Consider the following 5,421-nt stretch of genomic DNA (forward strand, 5'->3'; position numbering starts at 1 on the left):
CGTCTTACGTAGGCGAACAACGCGCGAACGCGGCGCGGCGCGGCGCGGCGAAAGCGGCCGCCGCCGCGCCGCGCCGCGCCGCGCCGCCTGACATTCGCGTGCAAATCGCGCCGCACCGCGTTCGCAACGAGATCGCTTACGTAGGACACTTCTATGGGCATCAAAGGATTGATTTCGCCGCGCCGCGCCGCGCCGCGTTCGCGCGTTGTTCGCCTACGTAAGACGTAGCGTAAGCGATCGGCAGCTTGGCTACGCGGCCAGTTTTCTAAGACCGGTACTAGGGGCCCGATTCGGATTTTGAAATAGACATCTATTAGATATCTTTTAGACATCACCAAGATACGACAAAGATATGTTTAAGATCTAACCTGTCAAATTTGACATTAGCTCGATTCTGGAGATACTCTTGAACGATTTCCACAGAATATGACTTAGAGATCCAATTCACATCTAATAGATGTCTTACTCTGTCTAACGTAAAAGTGACATTGGTTGCCCGAATTGCGCTGCAAAAGAGAACTAGTTGATATCTAAACTATAACGTATCTAGAATGGATCTAGTACGTGTCGTCTCTTGTAAATATCTTGAAGTTCGAATACGACAGTAAGACGATAAAATTTTATCATACTTTTTAATGTTAATGTCATTTTTCATAAAAACCGCGGCAAATATGTCAAACATAAAAAAATCTAAATGATCATTCGAAAACCCTTAACATCTGATAGTAACTAAATATATTCTGAAAATGACTCACTCCAATGTAATCCTACTTAATATTCTAAAAGCAAACTGGGTTTACTATTTGAGAAAATTAGTACTGTCATTGAAATGTACATGCGACAAAATATCTGCTTATTTCTGAAGGGTAAACAGACTTTTGGACTACTTATGTGCTTATTTGCATCTTTATGGTAAGCACTTGTGATCGTGGATTTACTCGTCTGTTTTTGGGCACCTTTCCAATATAATAACTAGTAAAGTAAGATAGGTCTAAAGAAACCGAAATTTTTATATATACTGCGTTAAAATCGTTACAAAAAAATTTAAAATATAAATATAAAAGATATTCCTACCTCCTGGTAGGAATATCTTTTTTAACACATTTATATTTTAAATTTTTTTGTAGGTAGGTAGGTAGGAGGTAGGATCCTCGACGACCTATACGAGTTGTACTACTATATTAAACCAAAAGATAAAAGTTGGTGCAGACTGGAGAAGTAATAATCAAAACAACTGATTCTGAAAATCAGGAGGTTACATGTACACTTCAGTAGCTGCTTAACATCGTATGCTTGTTTGGTATAAAAAATAGGGTAAGGCTAGGTTGAATTGTGCAAGGTTGTCTCGCTATATTTTTCCATTGGTTCCATTCGATAATTATTTTAATTTTTAACAAGCAGAAACGTCTGCGAACGATGCTATTAAGCCTAGAATAAATTTAAAAGTGGAAAAATTACTGTCTTGGGTGAGACTTCAACTCACGGATACCATCCATAGCCGCAACGGTTTTGATAGCACACGCAGTGCAAGTGTTATTTTAAACGTCAAACTTCTAAGATATTATGATGTGTAAATAGCACTTGCACTTTAGAGCGGCTTGCCGCGCGTGCGAGCGAGACAGGTGCGCTGGCTACTGCGAGCGCCATGCGAGCCGCGGAGTGTGTTTCCATTTCATTTTATAATAATAATGAACATGTTTATGTAATATCTATATACAGACCTCCGCGCTACAATAAACAGGATAGAATACAAGAATTCCTAATCGAGTTTCGTAATCTTTTAAACAGCCTACCTAAAAATTCCAAAGTTGTAATTTGTGGCGATATAAATATTAACTTGTTAAATAATCAAGACAACAAAGTTACAGCTTATGAAAATATTTTATCAGAATATGGTTTTATAAAATGTATTAAGGATGTTACACGACGAGAAATAGTTATGGGTAAAATTGTCGAATCGTGTATAGACCATATATATGTTAGAACGCCATCATCCATAATAGATTCGGCGGTAATTACGCATAAGATATCTGACCACTATTTCACTTCTGTTGCGATACAATGGAAACAGAGTCTAGTGACGGGCGGAGGAGGCCGCGGGCCCGCAGCGCCTGCGCGCGGGTCGCCGCCGCCGGCGCCTGTTACTAGGCGCGTACTTGATAATCGGCTAGTAAGAGAAAAGTTGTTAGAATCAAACTTCGAGGAATTGTTAAATATACAATGCCCGATTAAGTTGTACGAAGCGTTTACACTTATATTTAAAAATATTTATGATGTATGTTATAGAACACAGATAATTAGAGGAGACTGTAACACTAGGAATAATAAGAACTGGGTAAGTGATAATTTGAAAAAAATGATCTCAGAACGTGATAGATTGTTTGTAATATGGTGTAATGAACCAAAGAATATGATAAAAAGACTTAACTATACTAAATATAGAAATAAGTGTAATAAGGCAATTTTAAAATGTAAAAATGAATATGATAAACAAAGTATATTACAGTGCAATAATAACATTAAAAAAATATGGGATAAAATAAATAGTTTATTAGGAAATAATAAATCTTCATTAGATAGTACCGTACTTAATAATATGGAAACTCAAGGTGGTATTAAGGACATCTGTGATAAATTTGCATTTACCTTTGCAACTGAGATAGAACAAATAAAACATAAATGCAATGATAGATGGTTGGATAGAAATAGTTATGTAAATAAGGCGGACGTATCTATGAGATGGCAACCCGTGCATAGTAAAGATGTGAAACGTGTTATTAACCAAATAGATAAAAATAAAGCACCGGGAAGTGATCTCGTACGCATGTCCGACCTAAAGCTAGTCGTAGATAAAGTCAGTCCTGTAATAGCCAATTTAATTAATTTATCAGTAGCACAACACAAATATCCTAATAAGCTTAAAGAATCGTTAGTCCGTCCAGTCCATAAAAAGGGTGACCGTAAAGTACACTCCAACTACAGACCAATATCCATTCTTTCTAGCATAGATAAAATAGTCGAAAAATGTATTATTAACCAAACCAGTTCTTTTCTACAAAGAAATAGTATATTGAGTGATTGTCAACATGGTTTCCAGAAAAATAAAAGCACTGCAACTCTTCTTTCCAGATTCACTGATGAAATAAATACATACTTAGGTAATAAAAAAATAGTTGTAGCCATATTCTATGATTTAAAAAAAGCATTCGATACTTTGGAAACCAACACCCTTTTAAATGGAATGGACGAGTGTGGTGTGAGGCAGCCATTGAACTGTTGGTTCCGTGACTACCTCACATCACGATCATATCGTGTGAAAATTGGTGACGATGTAAGTGATGACACACAGGTGCGATGCGGAGTACCACAAGGATCTGTATGTGGGCCTGTGTGTTACCTTATGCACGTAAACAGTCTGTGTGGCGTCATACGAAATTGCTCTGCGTATATGTTTGCTGACGATCTTTGCACCTTATGTGCCGGAACCAATATTACAGAAATTTGTCATCTAGTTCAACAAGATATAGACTCAATAGTGAAATGGTCACATGATAATGGTATAATATTAAATTCTGATAAAACAAAACTTCTCATCATACAATCACCCTATATAAATACCGTAGAAGCACAATTACCTATGTATACTCACAGCTTTACTTGTTATCACAATAAATCAAAGAACTGTCAATGTAAACCTATAGAAAAAGTAGATTGTGTCACATATCTAGGGGTCAAAGTTGATACAGCATTTTCTTGGCAACAACATATAAACCATATTTGTAGTAAATTAAGAATTCTCCTTGGAAGATTTTACCACTTAAGCTTTAAAGTACCTAATAATATATTAAAATGTCTATATTTTGCAATAGTTGAGTCTGTATTGAGCTACGCACTTGATTGCTATGGTCTTACTTTTAAATCATACATAGATAAATTAGAAGCACTACAAATTAGATTCCTAAAACTACTCGTGAATAAGAAAACAAGAAACAGTTGTAAAAGCGATTATACTAAATTATTCAAAATTTGTAAAATATTACCAGTTAGTTTAAAGCATAAATTCCTTTTAGCAGTTAACAACCATGGCAATGAAGAACATAGCTCTATATTAATAGAACATAAACACAAAACAAGGACAGTAACAGCGCGAAAATTTGAAGTTCCCCGGGTTAGTAACTATTTTGATGACAGGACTCTTAAGAAAAGACTTCCGTATTTCCTAAATAGTCTACCCGAGAATATTCGGCATGAACCAAATAAGAAAAAATTCAAAAGCGCATTAAAACTGTACCTACTGCAAACACTTAAGTGACAATTGCACGCGTGCAAGTGTCACTTAAGTGCTTATGTGCTTATAGTGCTTATACATATTAAATAATAATTAAGTATAATAATATACATGTATGTAGAGACTCTTACCTGCAGGCAAACTGTAAATACAGTTTTGCAGGGATCTGTATAGATTTAAGCTCTGTACTGTGTATTAATAATAAATAAATAAAAAAAAAAAAAATAACTGCGTACATATGCTATCAACATCGCTGCAGTCTTTTCTTGGTCTAACTCTCTGTCTTCCCACTCCTATTTTCGAGTACTGCATCAAACCTATTAACTCTCTAATTCAAGTTGCATCGATGCATTAACCTGCATAGTTCTAAGTTGTGACGCCACTTATCGACTCGCAACTTGATTACGTGGCTTGATTCTGAACGTGCGGTTCAACTTTACCTGTCTGTACTTAAGGAACAGTCATCTGCAATAATATATTACACAACAAAGGCAGTAAAAATATCTGACACGATCTTATTTGTAGAGCCATAAGAGTGTGTCACATATTTTTGCGGCCTTCGAAGAGTAACATAATATTGCAGGTGACTGAACATTATAAAGGTTTCAGATTCCACCAGTACTTCTGCAGTATTGCAGTCGTCATCATCATCATCATTTCAGCCTATTTACGTCCCACTGCTGAGCACAGGCCTCCTGTCATGCGCGAGAGGGTTTTTGGGCTAGAGTCCCCACGCTAGCCCAATGCGGATTGGGGACTTCACATACACCTATGAATTTCTTCGCAGATGTATGCAGGTTTCCTCACAATGTTTTCCTTCACCGAAAAGCTAGTGGTAAATATCAAATGATATTTCGTACATAAGTTCCGAAAAACTCATTGGTACGAACCAGGATTTGAACCCGCGACCTCCAGATTGAAAATCAGACGTCATATCCACTCGGCCACCACTGCTTCATGCTTCACTGTATTGCAGTACTGCGACATTACTGCGGACTGCATTGCTGCTGCAAATGTCGAAAACTGCGCAACATATTAGTCTGTATATTTAGGTATTGAAATAAAAGTAAACAAAATCTACGCTCAAATGGTTTCTTAAGCCAGTTGACGTGAGGGTAGATGAAAACATAACA

Source organism: Cydia fagiglandana, chromosome 10, assembly GCF_963556715.1.
Source record: "Cydia fagiglandana chromosome 10, ilCydFagi1.1, whole genome shotgun sequence".
NCBI lineage: Eukaryota > Metazoa > Arthropoda > Insecta > Lepidoptera > Tortricidae > Cydia > Cydia fagiglandana.